Source organism: Suncus etruscus, chromosome 17 (genome assembly GCF_024139225.1).
Source record: "Suncus etruscus isolate mSunEtr1 chromosome 17, mSunEtr1.pri.cur, whole genome shotgun sequence".
NCBI classification, from domain to species: Eukaryota; Metazoa; Chordata; class Mammalia; order Eulipotyphla; family Soricidae; genus Suncus; species Suncus etruscus.
The window spans coordinates 30014051-30034097 of NC_064864.1; the positions used below are offsets into that span (position 1 = coordinate 30014051).

A 20047-nucleotide genomic window follows, 5' to 3' on the forward strand; every position below is an offset into this window, starting at 1 on the left:
AAAAACAAAAAAAAAAAAAAGAAATTTGTGAGGTGAAAGAGAGGAAGCGCAGGTTATTTGTATTTGTTTATTTATTTTGTTCCTGTTCTGCCTCTTGTTGCTGTGCATAGAGTTACACATACTTTGTTATACTGGTGGGGGAAGCCCCCCTATGGCCGCAGTGCAGTGACTCTTAATAAAAGTCACTTTTACTTAAAGGCTCCCCTCCCTTCTCTTTTTGTTGTTGATGAGATTTTACCCACTTGAGTTTGTGGTGCTTCATGCTTGAGTGTCCCCTTGTTGAAGTGTTCTTTGGGAGTGCTTGCTTGCATTTTGGTTGTAGTGCTTGTTGGAGTTAACACACTTGAGTACAGTGTTCACACATGTTGGTTGTCAAGGTCAACACATTTGGTTGTGTTGTGTGTGGGAGATCACTTTGTTGTGGCACAGGGAATCCAAAATGGCACCCTGTGCAGATTGCTCATGGCTCATAAGGAATAGGGCAGGAACTGAGCCCCTGGCCTCACATTTGCCAGGCAAACTCTCTACCACTCAGTTATCCCCAGGCCCCTCGAGAATTTTTTGCTTGTTTGTTTTTTGCCACTCCCAGGGCATCCAGGGGTTACTCCTGGCTCTGTGCTCAGAAATCACTCCTGCTAGGCTGGGGGGAGGGGCATCATATGCCCAGGATCAAACCCAGGTCAGCTGCTTGCTAGGTAGATACCCCAACCACTGTGCTATCACTCTGGTCCCTTATAATTTTTTTAACTTTAAAAAAAGGACTCCCCTTCATACACATAGATAAAACATCTCACTAAAAAATGGATGGCATGGCATATATTTTGTGTGACTATCTGATACCACACTGACATTCCACACTTAAGTGATATTAGTTGACTTCCTGTTTTTCTTGTCTGTGAAATTGAAATAACCTTATACAACTGTTTTGTGATGATGGGCTCATTTTTTCTTCCATTGGAATTCACTGGACTGTGCTCAACAACACTTAACTTAGTGAAATGTTGCTTTATTCAGATTATCTTAAAGTAGACATGTCTATAAAAATAGATTATCATATTTTAGTGTGACTACAATGTATTATTACCAAACTCCTAGGAATGAGTAGTTGCTAAACTGGTAGTGGAGGATTTAACAGAAGAGTGAATATTTGAGGTGGAGCTTTGAAAGGACAAATGGAAAATCTACTGGTAGGAGACAAACAAATGGCCATTCTGATGTCTTAATTGAAATAGCACCTCTGAAGAAAAGTAGAAGCATAAAATAGCCTTTGAGGAATCTGGGAAATAGCAAATTAATTTAATTTGACCAGTAGGTGGTGTCAGACAGCAATTTTATCTAAAGATAAACTGCAAATTTTGTAGGCTGGAAGCAGACTAGAAAACTTCGTGAACAACCATTTAAAGAATTTGGACTTGGGGCCGGAGTGGTGGCACAAGAGGTAGGGTGCTTGCCTTGCACTTGCTAATAGGATGGACCTTGGGATCACAGTTTGATCCCCCGATGTCCCATATGGTCCGTCAAGCCAAAGAACGATTTCTGAGTGCATCGTCAGGAGTAACCCCTGAGCGTCACCGGTTGTGGCCCCAAACAAACAAACAAAAAGAATTTGGTCTTTATTTTGTATAGAATTGAAAGTCATCGGAACTCCTTAAAACATATTGTATTTTATTTTTATTAAATATTTTAGAATTGCACCATGAATATTTGAATATCTCATTTCCCACTGCTTGTTCTAGGCAACAACTCTGCTTTTATCTCTCAATTTTTTTTTCTGATTATTTCATATATGTGAACTCACTCCTATAAGAACTAGTAGGTTGGTTTTGTTTTTTGTTTTGGTTTTGGGGTCACACCCGGAAGTGCTCAGGGGTTACTCCTGGCTCTATTACTCAGAAATTGCTCCTGGCAGGCTCTGGGGACCATATGGGATGCCAGGATTTGAACCACCATGCAAGGCAAACACCCTACCTCCATGCTACCTCCCTGGCCCTAGTAGGGTTTTTTAATAGTTTCTTTTACTTAATGTGTTTTTAGGTTTAGTTGGTGAAACATATGTGTAAATATTTTTGTTTCTTTGTACTATCTGACAGTATTACATTGTACTATACTTTGCTTATCTGTTCACTGGGTGATAAACATTTAGATTGTTTCATTTTTTGACTAATATGAAAAATATTGTTGAGAGGGCAATAGATAGCTCAAAGTGTTGGAATGCTTAGCATAGGAGAGTCCAGCTTCAAACCAAGGAACTACTGAGGGTAACCCCCATGTATTGGGCAGGGCTAATAAGCAGTCCAGGTATGGCCCTGAAAACAAATTTACAAAAATTAGTGTTGTTTACATGGATTTTTTTTGGGGGGAGGTGAGGTAAGAAGGGAACATTTGGGCTATACCCTGGGGTTCAGGGCCAATTTTAGCTCTGTGCACAGAGGTTACTGCAGCAGTGCTCTGGGAACTGTGTTGTTCAGGGAATGAACTGGGTTAGCCACATACAAGGTAAACTATTTAGTACTATCCAGCACCATAATGTATCTTCATAAATTTTATAGACACACCTTTTAAAAATTATTTTTAAGGCACTGTGGTTCATAGTTATTCATGCTTGTGTTTCAGGTATACTGTGTTCCAGCACTAATTCCATCACCAGCATTGACTTCCTTCTTCCAGTGTCCCAGTTTCCCTCCCACCTCCTCCTTCCCCGTCTCTATGACATGCACTTTTTTTTATTTTCTTAAGGTTCTGTGGTGTACATTACTGTTACTGATAGGGTTTCATGCCTGACACATTCCAACTTGACATCTTCCTTCAGAGTGACTCTCCCTCAACTGTAGTCTCAATGTCATCCCTGCCCCCATTCTGTTTTTCACTTCACTTCCCTGTGGTCTTCATCCTACTTCTCAGTTGCCTTTGGGCAATCATTATTCCTGTACTATGTTCTTATATCCTGCATATGAGAGAGATCATTCTGTAAATACACATTTTTATTTTTCTTGGATAACTTGCTATAGATGGAAGGAATTTTGCATCAACTGGTGCATTTCTGTTTATATTTAACTTAAATTTAAAAAAATGGGGTGGGTTAGAGGTGGGCTAGAGCAGTAGCACAGCAAGTAGGGGTGTTTGCATTGCACATGGTCAACCTGGGTTTGATACCTGACTTCCCATATGATCCCCTGAGCGCTGGAGCCAGGAGCAACCTCTGAGCATTGCCCAGGTAGGTGTGACACAAGAAAAACAACCAATTGGGGGACCCTCTTTTTTGGGGGGCCACACCCGGTGACACTTAGGGGTTACTCCTGGTTATACGCTCAGAAATTACTCCTGGCTCGGGGCACCATATGGGTTACTGGGGATCAAACCGAGATCTGTCCTGGGTTAGCCGCATGAAAGGCAAATGCCCTACCGCTGCGCCATCGCTCTGGCCGCTGTTGAATCATTTTTTTGTTGTTTGTTTTTGGGCCGTACCCACTGGTGCTCAGGACTTAATCCTCAATCTGTGCTTAGGGGACCATATACAGTGCCAGGGATCGAACTGGGATCAGATGCACGCAAGACAAATGTAGTAGCTTTTATATTACTTCTCTGATTACTATATTTAACATTTTAAGAAATTGTCATCTTATTCTTAAGGTGTCTGTATCATTTAAGATCTTTGTTTTGTTTTGGGGCCACACCCAGTAAGTGCTTAAGGGTTACTCCTTTCTTTGTACTCAGGCATCACTCCTGGTGGTGTTTGGGAGACCCTAAGGAATGTTTATATCAAGTCATTGTTGGCAGGTGCAAGACACCTTAATCCTTGTACTATATCTCTGGGCTCTTTGAAGTTTATATTTCCACAGAAATATTTGAAAGCTCTGATTTCCACATTCCATTAGCAACATTTATTATATTAATCTGTCTTTTGATTATAGACATTCTAGTGGGTACATAGTAGTATCATTATAGTTTTAATTGGTATTTTCTTCATGACATGATGCTTATAATCTTTTCATGAAGCACAGTTGTAATTTAAAAACATGGATAAAAATGAAAACAAGCTTTATGAAAGATATGAGAATATGCGAGATAATATTGTAGAGTTGACACATACAGATTTTAAAGATATATCAAAGTTAGACTGGACAGAATTTAATAACACAGTAGGCCATAGAGAGGTGGAACTAGTGATCTGAAGATTTTCGACTTCAGGGCTGGAGAACTAGTACTGCAGGTAGGGCACTTCCCTTGCATGCAGCCAACCCAGATTCAGTCCCTACCATCCTGCCAAGAGTGGTTTCTGAGTATAACAGGAGTAACCCCTGAGCACTGCCAGGTGAGACTCAAAAACCAAAAAAAAATAAAAATAAAAAAATAAAATAAAATTTTAGTGCTTTCCATCTTTGAGTTTTATGATTGTTGCCTTAGCAAATTTAGGACAGTTACAGTTAAAACCTACTGAGACTTTGTTTTGTTTTGTTTTTGGGTCACACCCGGCAGTGCTCAGGATTGCTCCTGGCAGGCTCAGGGGACCATCTGGGATGCTGGGATTCGAACCACCATCCTTCTGCATGCAAGGCAAACACCTTACCTCCATGCTATCTCTCCAGCCCCAAAATTTATTTTAAAATATGCATGTTGTTTACTTAAAAACAAGATCTTAAAAACAATTTCATTGAATGTATCTTTTTTTTTTTTTTTTTTTTGGTTTTATGGGCCACACCCATTTGATGCTCAGGGGGTTACTCCTGGCTAAGCGCTCAGAAATTGCCCCTGGCTTGGGGGGACCATATGGGACACCAGGGATCGAACCTGGTCCTTATTTGGCTAGCGCTTGCAAGGCAGACACCTTACCTCTAGTGCCACCTCTCTGGCCATGAATGTATTTATTTAAAAAATATTTTTAAACTGTATGAACATTACCTATGTCCTACTGTAAGAGCAAAAAGATCTATCCTCAAGTCTATTTAAGAGTACACTTATGGGGCCAGAGTTAAGATGCTTGCTTTGCATGCTACTGACCCCAATTAGAAACCTGGCACAACATACAGGCCACTGAGCTCCTCCAGGAGTGATCTCTGATCACAGAGCCAGGATTAAGTCCTGAGCACTGCTAGTTGTGGGCCAAAAACAAAACAAAACAAAGTAAATACACTATCAAAAGAATCTTCAGAGACCATAGAACTTATAGGTTCATTGCAATCTTTGCATTGCAGATTGATCCCACACACTACATGTTATCTTTCTTGACACTTCTACTGAGATTTTTTGACAAAAATGAAAATAAGGAGGCTGGAGTGAAAGCATAGCGGGTAGGGCGTTTGCCTTGCACGTGACTGACCTGTGTTTGATCCCCAGCATCTCATATAGTCCCCCGAGCCTGCCAGGAGTAATTTCTGAGCGCAGAAAACTGCCAGATATGGCCCCAAAACAAACAAAAAAAGTGTAAATAAGGTTAAAAATTAAATTATCCGTTTTGCATAAACAAGAATTGTAAAGAAAATTGTAAATAAGAATTGTAGAATTATAAGTTTTAGTATTTATTTTGGTTGTTTTTTTCATTTGTCTGTTGGCTGAGAATCGCCAAGAAGGAGCCTCTGGGCCTCCTGAGGCTTCAGGGACACCCGTCCCCCCCCCCCCCCAAGTTAGTTTTATATGTGATGAACTTTTAAAATTATGTATGTATTATTCTGACAAAAAATTTTTTTAGTCTTAGTAAGTCCTTTTCTTTCCTAAACAGATTTATGAAAATATGCATCAGTTTAATACTGTCTTGGCATTCATGAGATGGAAGCATAGGTCAAAGCTGTTCAGAGAAACTTGGAAATACAATTTTCTCTAGTCACATCTGTGAGGTAAGGGGAAGACTTTGAAGAAAAAAATGTGGATAATATAAAAAATATCCTTTTGTATTAATGCTATAACCTTATTTTTTATTTAATCATCTTCCTTATGAGTGAGTAAGTAGTTCTAAATTTTCTCTCCTTAGAATATTTATCTTTGGGGCTGGAGCGATAGCACAGCAGTAGGGTGTTTGCCTTGCACGAGGTTGACCCAGGACAGGCCCCGGTTCGATTCCTGGCATTCCCTTTGGTCCCCGAGCCTGCCAGGAGTTATTTCTGAGCACAGAGCCAGGAGTATGACCCAAAAACCAGAAGAAAAAAAAAAAGAAATATTTATCATTTTAAGGAATAAAAAGCATTTATTATTAATGTTACTTTCTAATTATAATGATATATCTTATATTTTTTTACTCTAAAATTTACAAGGCAGAGTTAAGAATGGAAGATTATTTGGAACAAATATGTATATTTTTCTGAGGCTTCAGTATTTTAGAATTTACATTGAAATTGTTACTCTCAGAACTTTAGATTCTTGGAAATGGAATTTATTTTAGGGGCTAAAAAAAGCATCGTAGGCACTTGCTGGCACATGATTGACCCAGGGTTTTTTTGTTTTTGTCTGTTTTGTTTTTTGGGCCACACCCAGTGACACTCAGGGATTACTCCTGGCTATGTGCTCAGAAATCGCTCCTGGCTTGGGAGACCATATGGGACTCCAGGGGATTTAACCGTGGTCCATCCTGGGTCAGCTGCATACTAGGCAAATGCTCTACTGCTGCATCACTGCTCTGACCCCTCGTTGACCCAGTATTTTATCTTTAGCACCACATACGGACTTGAACCCTCCAGGATGTGGTCACTGCCCCCTAAAAAATGTAGAAAAATAAAGTAAATTACATAGAAATAATTACAGAAATAGAAGTACAGGGTCAGAGAAATCAGTTATTTCAAGAAAGAAAAGGATGGGGACTACTATAGTGATCAGAACATATTAAACTAAATATAAATCGATTAGGAAGTCAGAGTAAGTCTCAAGCAAATACACATATGTGTCAGTTAGCTGTATGGAAGGCAAAAACACCTTACCCACATACTCTCTCCAGTTTTTTTTTTTTTTTTTTTTTTTTTTTAGTTTGGTTTTTGGGTCACACCCGGCAGTGCTCAGGTATTACTCCAGGCTCCACTCTCAGAAATTGCTCCTGGCAGGCTCGGGTGACTATATGGGACGCCAGGATTCAAACCAATGACCTTCTGTATGAAAGGCAAACACCTTACCTCCATGCTATCTCTCCGGCCCCTCTCTTTCTATTTTTAAATAATGACACTTCCAATATTTTTTATTTTAAATGATCAAAATTAAAATTTTCCCTTTTGGGGGGCTGGAGCGAATAGCATAACTGTAGGGTATTTGCCTTGCATGCAGTCGACTGAAAACAAACCCCAAGCCCGCCAGGATCAATTTTTGAGTGCAGAGCCAGGAATAACCCCTGAGCACTGCTGGGTGTAGCCCCAAACAAAAAAATAATTAAAAATAAATAAATTTCCCCCTTTTTATTGGAGGGATGTGATATTCGAATCACATCTGATTGTACTCAGGGCTTACTCCTGCTTCTGTGTCCAGAGGTCATTTCAAACTGGTTCAAACCTGGGTCAGCCATGTGTTCTGTTATTCTATCTCTTAGACTCCCATATTTTATTCTTTTTGAGGGAAGGGGGTTAGGTCACAAAGGCAGTGCCCAGAGGTTACTCCTAGCTCAGTACTCATGATCCTGTGGGGATCATATGAGATACTGGGGATTAAACCCAGGAACCCAGATTGGCTGTGTGCAAGGCAAACGCCTTACCTGCTATCTATCGATCCTGCCCCCCCTTATTTTATTCTTGATTCGTTTTTCTCCTTGCAATTAAATTGAGAGTACAAAATACTCAGTAAAATAGCTTCTTGCTTTTTTTTAAAGGGTACTATGTTTAGAGTTGGTTTTATAAATAGTAAGAACAATATGAATATAAGAACAATATAAGAACAATGTCAAAGTTGAAAACGTGCATTAACATCACATAAAAAGCCTCTGTTATATTGTTGGAGGTGATTGTCAGTGAGACAGTGTATAGGAGTTATATGTAAATAGTCTTGAAAGATGAGTAGATAATTGCTGAGTGGAGTTTGGAAGGCAAGAACATTTTACATAGTTATTAACATAAGCAAAAGAAACTTGAAAACATATAGAATATAGAAAAGATAGAACTAATTTTTTTAGGATTTGAATTCAGGATATCAGAGGAACAGAGGAACATGGCTAGAAGAGATCCTAATTGGAAGATTTTATTGCCACAGTTAAAAGTTCAGACTTTTGGGGCTGGAGCAGTGGCGCAGCAGTAGGACATTTGCCTTGCACGTGGCTGACCTAGGATAGATTGTGATTTGATCAACTGGAGTCCCATATAGCCCCCCCAGTCAGGAGGGATTTCTGAGTGCATAGCCAGGAGTAACCCCTGAGCATCACCGGGTGTGGCCAAAAAACAAAACAAAAAAGGTCAAACTTCTGAGAGTTTAAGTTAGAGTTCTTTTGTGTGTGGGGTGGGGCAGGGGTTTGGGTGTGGGTCACATCCGGCATCCCTCAGGGTTTACTCCTGGTTCTGCGCTCAGAAATTGCTTCTGGTAAGCATGAGGGCCTTTATGGGATGTTGGGATTCGAACCCCCATCTTTTGCATACGAGGCAAATGCCCTGCCGCTGTGCTATCTCTCTGGCCCTAAGAAGTAACTTCTTTTTTTTTTTTTTTTTTTCTGTTTTTGTTTTGGGGCCACTCTCAGAGGTTACTCCTGGCTCTGCCCTCAGAAATCGCTACTAGCAGGCTCGAGGGACCATATGGGATGCCGGGGATCAAACCTCGGTCCATTCCCGGTTCCCGGTTCATTCTGGCCACATGCAAAGCAAAGGCCCTACTGCTGTGCTGTCACTCTGGCCCTTGGAAGTAACTTCTTTGAAATGCTCTGTTAATGCCTCTGGAATTTACAATCTGTCATCAGTATGTAACTTAGCTGCTCTTTAACTTTTATCTCCATTTTTTACTAGTTTAACTGATCCCAGAGAGGTGTCTTTAATGTCCATTATCACTCAATCTCCTCTATTAGTTCTTCTAATTCTAAGCTTAATCTTTTTTTTTTTTTTAAACCTTGAAACAAGCAATATCTTTATTATTTTGACACTGCAGTGCAGTGCTCTGGAAGAATAGAAACCTAGTGAGTCAGCTTCTTGTGGTCTAAAGGGAGCGAGCAGAACTCAGACTCCTTCTTAGGTACTTCTTTCCAGGTGGCTGGAGATACCCAAACAAGCTTTATGCATTTGGCCATCCTATTACCTGTACTTTCTTAGCTGGATGACAGAGTCTGTCACTTCTGACTTTTTTTTTTTTATTAATATCTTTATTTAAACACCTTGATTACAAATATATTTGTTGTTGGGTTTCAGTCATGTAAATAACACCCCCCTTTACCAGTGCAACATTCCCATTACCGATGTCCCAAATCTCCCTCCTCCCCACCTCACCCCCACCTGTACTTTAGACAGGCTTTCTACTTCCCTCATTCATTCACATTGTTATGCTAGTTCTCAGGGTAGTTATTTCTCTAACTGCACTCACCACTCTTTGTGGTGAGCTTATGTCATGAGCTGGAACTTCCAGATTTCCTCTCTTTATCTCTGAGGATTATTGCAAAAATGTCTTTTATTTTTCTTAAAACCCATAGAAGAGGGAGACTATTCTGTGTCTTTCTCTCTCTCCCTCTGACTTATTTTATTTAGCATAATGGATTCCATGTGCATCCATGTATAGGAAATTTTTATGACTTCATTTCTCCTGACAGTTGCATAATATCCCATTGTGTATATGTACCACAATTTCTTTAGCTATTTATCTGTTGAAGGACATCTTGGTTGTTTTCAGAGTCTGGCTATTGTAAATAGCACTGCAATGAATATAGGTGTAAGGAAGGGATTTTTGTATTGTATTTTTGTGTTCCTAAGTTATATCCCTAGGAGTGGTATAGTTGGATAATATTTCTAGGTTTGAAGGAATCGCCATATCACTTTCCATAAAGGTTGAACCAGACGGCATTCCCACCAGCAGTGAATAAAGAGTTCCTTTCTCTCCACATCCCTGCCAACACTACTTATTGTCATTCTTTGTGATATGTGCCAATCTCTATGGCATGAGATGGTACCTCATAGTTGTTTTGATTTGCATTTTCCTGATGATTAGTGATGTGGAGCATCTTTTCATGTGCCTTTTGGCCATTTGTATTTCTTCTTTATCCAAGTGTTCATTTCTTCTCCCCATGTTTTGATGGGATTAGATTTTTTTTCTTGTAAAGTTCTGTCAGTGGCTTGTATATTTTGGATATTAGCCCCTTATCTGATGGGTATTGGGTGAATAGTTTCTCCCACTCAGTGGGTGGCTCTTGTATCCTGGGCATTATATCCTTTGAGGTGCAGAAGCTTCTCAGTTTAATATATTCTCTTCTGTTTATCTCTGCTTCCACTTGTTTGGAGAGTGCCGTTTCCTCCTTAAAGATGCCTTTACTCCCCAAAGCATTGTACAAATTTAATGTGATTCTTCTAAACAGATCCCATGACATTCTTCAAAGAAGTGGATCATACACTTCTGAAATTCTTTTTTTTTTTTTCTTTTTTCTTTTTGGTTTTGGGGTCACACCTGGCAGTGCTCAGGGGTTACTCCTGGCTCTATGCTCAGAAATCACTCCTGGCAGGCTCAGGGGACCATATGGGATGCCGGGATTCGAACCACCAACCTTCTGCATGCAAGGCAAACGCTTTTACCTCCATGCTATCTCTCCGGCCCCCACTTCTGAAATTCTTTTGGAACAATAAACACCCTCGAATAGCTAAAGCACTCCTTGGGAAAAGGAATATGGGAGGGATTACTTTCCCCAACTTTAAAGTGTATTACAAAGCAATAGTTATCAAAGCAGCCTCGTATTGGAATACGGAGAGACCCTCAGGTCAGTGGAATAGGCTTGAGTACTCGGAAAATGTTCCCCAGACATATAATCACCTAATTTTTGATAAAGGAGCAAGAAATCCTAAACGGAGCAAGGAAAGCCTCTTCAACAAGTGGTGTTGGCACAACTGGTTAGATAAACACTTGCAAAAAAGCGAACTCAGACCTCCAGCTAACACCATGTACAAAGATAAAATTCAAATGGATTAAAGACCTTGATATCAGACCTGAAACCATAAGGTGTATAGAACAACATGTAGGTAAAACACTCCATGACATTGAGACTAAGCTTAGTCTTGAGCTGAGTTCCCATAAAATTTTGTTTGTTTTTTGCTATGTCAGGGGTCAAAATCAGGACCTTACAAATGCAAAGTAAGTGTCCTACCACTGAGCTACATTCCTGAATCTTAAGGGTTTTGTTCTTTTTTGGGGGGGGGTCACATCAGGTGGTGCTCAGGGCTTACTCCTAGTTCTGCACTTAGGAATCACTCTTGACAGTGCTCAGGGAGCCATATGGGACAGCTCAGACCCAGGTTGGCCACGTGCAAAGCAAGTTCCCCACCTGCTGTACTAGCTCTTTGATCCTCAAACTTAAAGTTTTTTTTGGTTTTAAATGTCCACTGCCAGACATTTAGGATCTAAGGTACTCACTTAGTTTTGACTTCAGGTATCTATTATTTTTCAGTGGCAAACCAGTAAGCTTGGTAGGCAGAATGATTTCTATTCTGTGAACTGATAACAAAGGATTAAAATACTCATTATTTGTTTCTTGAAACACTTGGTGTCCTCAGAATATCTAGGCACTCCTTCCTCCAACATTCCTTAGCAGCACAGCAGACTCTAGGTCTACTAAAACTTGCTACCAGAAAGCACTTGTAGCTCCAGACTTGAGAATATGAACTACTATTATATCTACTTTTTTTGGGGGGGCCACACCCAGCGGTGCTCAGGGGTTACTCCTGGCTGTCTGCTCAGAAATAGCTCCTGGCAGGCACGGGGGACCATATCGGCTGCTTGCAAGGCAAACACTGCTGTGCTATCTCTCCGGGCCCTTTATCTACTATTGATCTTTCCTTAGGTCCTTAAACATTTGCCCCATATTCCCTCTCTTATATGAAGGATGCCAAGCCTCGTAGTCTCATAAACACAGGCTTGCCTCTAGGCTTTATTATCAAGCTACTCTTGAAAGTGTTTGAGAACCACATGTAGAGTTAGAGATTGAGCCAGGTTGGCCAGCGCAAACAAAGCAAGTATCTTAATCCTTACACTGTCTCTCTAGCTCTTATACCTAAGTTTTTATGATAGCATTTTTTTTTCTAGCTTAGCTACTTTAGATTCAAGTTGTTGCTTATTATTAACAACTCTATTCAATATATTGTGGGAGAATATGCTATAAAAATGTTAGTGACATTTTTCATTCTATTATAATGTTAAAATTTATAATTAAATTTGAATTTATAATTTTATGAATAAAATTTATAACAAAGTTATAAAATATAGCATTTAATAGTGCTGAGTATTGAACTGGGCAATTTTTATGCTAAGCATTTGCTCCAGACCCATCTTCTGGCCCTATAATACATATCATGTATTATATCATGTGTGGGGAGGGGGTCTCCCAAACAATGTTCAAAGAACCTCGAGCCACTCCAGGTGATGCTTGGCTATTGGACCAGAGGCTCAATGCAAGGATCAGAGATGCAATGTTGCTTGGGCCCTGAGGTGTTAGGGATTACTTTGGGCCATTCAGCAGTGCTTAGGAGGAATCAAATGGGTTGGATGTATGCATCCTTAACCACTGTGCTATCTATCTCCCTAGCCTCTATAATTTATATCTGTATCTTCATCCTAACCTCTTTTCTGATCTGCCCTCTTAGTTTTTAATTGTTGGTACAGTGATTTACAATGTCGGGATCTGACACAGTTTTTGTTTGTCCTTGGGCTTATCAACTTCTTACCATTTCTTCTTTTTCTTTCCCTTCCATTCATCTATCATTTGTGGGTTAGAGGAATTTTGATTGTCTACTTTTAAAATAAATTATGTAAACAGGAAGTGAGTAAATCATTCCATAATAATTTAGTTTTAGAAGATTATACATAATGGAGAAAAACTTACACATAGTAACTTCTAATGAATGAGTTATACATATAACAAATATGGAACATAGGGGCCGGGCGGTGGCGCTGGAGGTAAGGTGCCTGCCTTGCCTGCGCTAGCCTAGGACGGACCGCGGTTCGATCCCCCGGCGTCCCATATGGTCCCCCAAGAAGCCAGGAGCAACTTCTGAGCGCATAGCCAGGAGTAACCCCTGAGTGTCACAGGGTGTGGCCCAAAAACCAAAAAAAAAAAAAAATATGGAACATAATAGCTTTATTATATATAAAAAGTATCACAGAAAAATTAATAAACTTAGAGGTAACATTCAAAATGTGGAATAAGCCAAATAAATATAAGGGAGAATGTTTTTGTGTTTGCATTTTATGTATTGGATCTAAAATTTTTTCTTCTTCTTTTTCTTTTTAATATTTTTTTGTTTTTGTTTTTGGGTCACACCTGGCAGCAGTGCTCAGGGATTCTTCTGGCTCTGTGCTCAGAAAAGGTTCCTGGCTTGGGGTTCCTGGATGCTGGGGATTGAACTCTCTTTCGTCCTGGATTAGCCCTTGCAAGGCAAACACCCTACCACTGTGCTACCACTTGGCCCCCAAAATTTTTTCCTAATGTATAGAAATCACCAAAGTATTGATTATGGGAGTGCATTTATTAAACTTCAGCTTAGATAGAGAATACAATACTAACTGATTGTAACTGTTGGATTTGGAGATACCTTTTAGATATTAGTAAATTTATAAAAGAAATATTAGCGAATATTATCTGATTTCATATTAGCTTACTCCCTAATTGTTTCCCTTAACAAGATATTAATAGTTTTTATTCCCTTTATTTACTGGGCATTTATTGCTGTTAATTAAATTGTGATATATAACAGCCTCTTGTCCGATTTATTCATGGCCAATTTATACAATTTACATATAAACATTTTACTGAACTTTTACTTGTATCTATTTACTAAAAACTATTTAGAAGTTCCCTTTGTTAGACCACAGTGTTTGTACCAAGGAAATAATGTTTCTTTTAGTCTATAATTATTTCCTCAATTATTTAACTTGTTAAAACTGTGATAGTGTGGGAGTATAACCCAACCCATTGTTTGCCTTAGCAATATTTTAGCTTGTGGGAAGTGATGTTTACTTTAACAAGCTCTTAAGACCATTTAATGTATCGCAAACAGTGAAAACAGTAGAAAAAAATTCTCATTGGCTCTTGATTCTAGTGAGGACTTGAAGTGAACAAAAGGAAGTAGGATGGTTTTGGTTTCATTTCAATTGTGTTGAGATAAGGAAATGGTTATCTACAGCACAGCTCTCTAATATGTGAAAGTAAAAGAAATTGACACAGTATTATCAATTCTATGTTTATTTGTTTCTTTAGGAAATATTTATTCACCACCAGATATATGCTAAGTATTGTTTTATTACAGGAAATTCATATATTTCCAGTTGGAAAAGATACACTTCAGACCTCTTTTCCTGTGGAGTATACATTCTGGAGCAGGTGACAGGCAATAAAAGGGATACAAATTATAATTTTTTGTCGTTGTTTTGTTTTTGGGTCACACCCGGCAGCGCTCAGGGGTTACTCCTGGCTCTCTACGCTCAGAAATCGCCTCTGGCAGGCATGGGGGACCATATGGGATGCCGGGATTCGAACCACCGTCCTTCTGCATGAAAGGCAAACACCTTACCTTCGTGCTGTCTCTCCGGCCCCACAAATTATAATTTGAAGTATAGGTTGACAATTGCTGGAGAAATGATATCAGTAAAGGAATTCCAGGAATGAGAAAAGGTCTGTATTTTTAAATAGGGTAAGCAGAAACACTGACAATAAGCAAAAAATATTTGAGTGAGCACTTGAAAGGAGGTGGCAGGTCATAGAGATGCAAAGGGACCTGGAAGGATAAAGGTCTACCACAGCAAGAACATGCCTCCAATGTTTAGGGGAAACAATAAGGCCAGTGTTGTGGCAGCCTATTTTATAAGTAATAATAGCAGTATAATTAAAAACAAAACACAATAAAAATTTTACTTAAGGGGCTGGAGAGATAGCATGGAGGTAAGGCATTTTTGCCTTTCATTCAGAAGGACGGTGAATCGAATTTCGGCATCCCATATGGTCCCCTGTGCCTGCCAGGGGCGATTTCTGAGTATAGAGCCAGGGTACTTAAGAGTCATGCCTCATATCCCCCCTCCCCAAATTGTCAGTCTGTTGATTATACAATGGAATGCATTGGTATTAGGGCTGTTTTGAGTTTTGTGGGCTGTTGTAGAACTCCACTTTTTTGGGGGGAGGGTCATGCCCAGCAGCGCTCAGGGGTTACTCCTGGCTCTACACTTAGAAATTGCTCCTGGCAGACTTGGGGAACCATATGGGATGCTGGGATTCGAATCACTGTCCTGCAATCAAGGCAAATGTCCTACCTCGATGCTATCTCTCTGGCCCCTAGAACTCCATTTTTAATGAACTGTTGAGCCATTGGAAGGTTTGAATGGAACAGTGTTGTGCTAGATTAATAATTTCTCTTGTTTTTACTTTGTGTACAATGTTTAGAATATGTTGTAAATAAAGTACATTGAAGCTGAGAGAGACCAGTTAGGAGATTCAGTAATGTAGAAAAATGATGTTAGGGGCCGGAGAGATAGCATAGAGGTAAGGCGTTTGCCTTTCATGCAGGAGGTCATCAGTTCGAATCCTGGCGTCCCATATGGTCCCCCGTGCCTGCCAGGAGCAATTTCTGAGCCTGGAGCCAGGAATAACCCTGAGCACTGCCAGGTGTGACCCAAAAACCACACACACCAAAAAAAAAAAAAGAAAGAAAGAAAGAAAGAAAAAAAGAGAGAGAGAGAGAGAAAGAAAGAACGAAAGAAAGAAAGAAAGAAAGAAAGAAAGAAAGAAAGAAAGAAAGAAAGAAAGAAAGAAAGAAAGAAAGAAAGAAAGAAAGAAGAGAGGAAGGAAGGAAGGAAGGAAGGAAGGAAGGAAGGAAGGAAGGAAGGAAGGAAGGAAGGAAGGAAGGAAGGAAGGGAAGAAGGAAAGGGGAGGAAAGGAAGGAAGGAAGGAAGGAAGGAAGAGAAAGAGATAGATAGATAGATAGATAGATAGATAGATAGATAGATAGATAGATAGATAGATAGATAGATGATAGAGGTTTGAACCAAGAGATAACGGGAAGGTAGTGGGAAATGCATACATTCTGGATGTATTTTGGAAGTAGAAACACTAAGATTTGTTCAAAGATAGGATATAAAATATGAAAACAAAGTAGGAAATAGTTAAGAATAATTCTAATGATTTTGGGCATTGAAAAAGAATAGTGAGGCTGTTGTAACTCATATATATGAGAAAGTGTGAAGGCCAGCCAGCATACTTGAGTGTGAAAGGAAATATAGAGCAGAAATGATATTGAGTAGCTGCTAGAAAATTTAAGCCAATTTTCCTACTAATTGAGCTACTATTTTTGTTATCAAGTATCTTTCATTATATTTATTTTTATTTAGAATTAATAACTAAGTTCATTATCTAACCCAGAATATTAAAATGTTTTCTCTTTTATTTTAATTTTGAATATTTTTAAATTTGTTTTTGGTTTTTGGGTCACACCCAGAGGTGCTGAGGGTTCCTCCTGGCTCTGTGCTCAAAAATTGCTCCTGGCAAGCTCGAGGAACCACATGGGATACAGGGAATAAAACCGGGGTCGATGTGGTATTGCGCTGGCCCCCAAAAATTGTTTTTTATAGATGGCTAGTCTTCAACAAATATTTAACTTTTATTTGGGGGTTGGTCACATCCAGTGACACTCGGGGGTTACTCTTGGCTATTTGCTCAGAAATCGCCCCTGGCTTGGGGGACCATATGGGATTCCTGGGGATCAAACGCTATTGGTCCTAGGTTAGTTGTGCAAGGCAAACTCCCTACAGCTTGCACCACTGCTCTGGCCCCAAATATTTAACTTTTTAATAAATTTTAATTATTTTATGAAAAAGTGAAGTGTGCCGTTGATAAGAATCCCTAAAATCAGAATACCTATCTTAGAATCCTTTGAATATATTAAGCACTTTATAAGACTTAGAAAATATATTTTATTTCATCAGTATTGATGAAGTAAAAATAGTATAAATATATGTGTGTATGTTTAAGTCTGTTACTCTCCCTGATCCATTATCTAGTAAATATTTATATGAATCTGGATCCATCCAAGAAAGCTTATAGCCACACTGGTTGTTTGGATTTTGAGCCAAGTCTGATAGCACTTGGGGTTACCTCTCATTCAGTACTCAGGAGTTGCTTGCTCCCTGAGAGCTAGTTAGAATCTTGTGAGGTTGGAGGGTATAACCTGGAGCCCTCCTGCATACAAAGGAATATGCCCTCTAACCATATGGAGTTATCTTGCTCCCCCCCCCCCACCTTGGTTGGTTGGTTTGATTTGGTTTTTGGACCACACCTGGTGGTGCTCAGGAACTACTCTGTTCTCTGGAATCACTCCTGTCTGGCTCAGGGGACCTTATGGGATTTTGAGAATCAAACCAGGGTCAGCTGTGTGCAAGGCAAGTACCCTACCTGCTGTGCTATTGCTCTGGCCCCATACTATTTATTTTAACAAATAATTCTGTATTGTTATTTCCATGACTATTAGAAAGTTGATAAGGCAAAAGAACACTGGGATTACTTGTAAGAAGTTGAAATTTCCAGGGCTGGAGAAATAGCGTTTGCCTTGCAGGCAGGACAGTGGTTCGAATCCTGGCATCCTATATAGCTCCCCAAGCCTGCCAGGAGTGATTTCTGAGTGTAGAACCAGGAGTAACCCCTAAGAGCTGCCAGGTGTGACCCAACCCCCCCCCCCAAATTAAAATTTCAAAACCTAGGAATATAGATAAAGTATACCCCTCTGGGAGTCAGAGAGATAGTGGATAAAGCACTTTGCCTTGCATGTGTCCAATCTGGGTTTAATCCCTTGATACCCCATATGGCTCCTCCAGCCCCCCAGAAGTGATCCCTGAGTGAGGAACCTGTAATAAACCCTTAGCATTTTTGGGTGTGGCTCAAACCCCTTTCTGCACACATCCCCCCCCACCCCAACACATGTCAAGTTTATTATGGGGCTGGAGAAATAGAGTAGATAAGGTACTTGGACACAGCTAACCCAAGTTCAAACCCTGGCATGTTATTGTGGTCCCCTGAGGACCCCCCTGGAGCCCTCCTCTCATAACCCCAGGTGTGACACATAAACAAAACCAAAACAAAACACAAAAATCTGTGCCCTTGGTCCTGGAGCAATAGTACAGCATGATAGGTCACTTGCCTTGCTCACAGCACACCTGGGTTCAATCCCCAGCATCCCATATGGTCCTTCGAGCTGATCAGAAGTAAGTTCTGAGTGCAGAGCTGAGAGTAACAGTAACCCTTAAGAACCACTGGGTATGACCCTAAAACAAAACAAAACCAACAAACAAAATGCCCATGTGGAGCCATGACCCAACCTTCTGTGAGGAAGCTCCAAGATCAGCTACTATCACTTAAGGAGGTGACCCTCATACTTTGATGCAGAATCATTACTGTGTCTGAATGAGTTCTGGAAGAACTCTCAGAGTGTAGAGGGAAATGTGAAATGACTTCTTCCTACTGTTGATAGGGCACAGGTAATTCTGACAGTGACAGCAGATAAAATCAGGATGATGAAAGTCTTTTCTTGGCATCAGTTAGTAATCTCATCACAAAGCAGGGTGGTTTAATATAATATGACTTATGTTGCAGGTGATCTGGCTCCTAGCTATCTCACCAAATATGTTGTAGGACCCAAAAATGAACAAACAACAAAAATAAAACGTGTTTTATGTTTTTAAAAATGCTTCATCTACAGGCTGGAGTGATAGCACAGCAGTAGGGCATTTGCCTTGCACGGCAGCTGACCCAGGACAGACCGGGGTTCGATCCCTGGTGTCCCATGTGGTCCCCCGAGCCAGGAGCGATTTCTGAGCATATAGCCAGGAGTAACCCCTGAGCATCACCAAGTGTGGCCCAAAAAACAACAACAAAAATCTATCAGTAGTATTTATTGTGCTGTTGAGGTCTCTAATATACTGAGATTCCCTAATTAGGGTTGTAAAACATTCGGAATTTCTTGGCACAGAAGGAAGGTAAAAGGTAAAAAGATTTTGAGTTAAGAGGGAAAAGCAGAAATATAAAGTTTAACTTGAAGTTTAAATAAATAATTGAATATAAAGGAAAGGTTAGACTCTAGTAAGAATGTAATTTTAGTTATGATAAAATGAGTGACCTCAAGATTATGAAGACATGGGCCCGGAGAGATAGCACAGTGGTGTTTGCCTTGCAAGCAGCCGATCCAGGACCTAAGGTGGTTGGTTCGAATCCCAGTGTCCATATGGTCTCCCGTGCCTGCCAGGAGCTATTTCTGAGCAGACAGCCAGGAGTAACCCCTGAGTACTGCCAGGTGTGGCCCAAGAAACCAAAAAAAAAAAAAAAAAAAAGATTATGAAGACATGACAATTAGAAGTGGGGCCAAAGCGATAGAACAGTGGTAGGGCGTCTGCCTTGCTGGCATCCTATATGGTCTCCGAAACCTGCCAGGAGTAACCCCTGAGCACTGCCCGGTGTGTCCCAAAAAGCAAAATACAAAGGAGTGGCATCCCTACTGTAGGTCAGAGTTTTACTAGGTGATTGGTTCGCTTTGCTCCTGGCAGGTAGTATTACTTTAAGGCTTTCCCATAAGTTCACATCATGGTCTCCAAATTAGTTGGTTTTTTTTTTAATCTTCACATTTCCTTTCATTACTGCAGTTGCATTCAAATAGTATTTATTCAATCATGTTATAGTTGTGTTTATTTAGATTTGAGTGAGATTATTTTTTACACTAATATTAGAAAATAACCCTGAGTTGTGTTACTTCAGTTAAATATGCATATATTAGTTTAGGCATTGACAGGGTTCGTGGAAATTTAAAATTGGGGAAGGAATGGGTGAACTGCTTGTTAAGGGTATAGGCAGTGTTCGTATGCTAATCCAGACACTAACTAAGGAGCCAAGCAGCCTTGCAAAACAATGGCTGTGGAGCCAGAAAGTCTGCTGTGAGTTTAGGCC

The 20047-nt window shown here is 40.0% G+C and overlaps 1 protein-coding gene across 2 annotated transcripts in view; it reads left to right on the forward strand.

Moving 5' to 3' along the window:
- The window catches only part of BMPR1A (bone morphogenetic protein receptor type 1A), a 103535-nt gene that overhangs the window by 46600 nt on the left and 36888 nt on the right, over window positions 1–20047 (forward strand). Inside the window, exon 2 of one of the 2 annotated variants that reach the window (XM_049790684.1) lies at window positions 5717–5831. The exons of the other annotated variant lie outside the window; for it this stretch is intronic. The gene's annotated coding sequence lies outside the window, so the exon portion shown is untranslated. The remainder of the gene's footprint in view (window positions 1–5716; window positions 5832–20047) is intronic. 2 annotated transcript variants of the gene reach the window in all.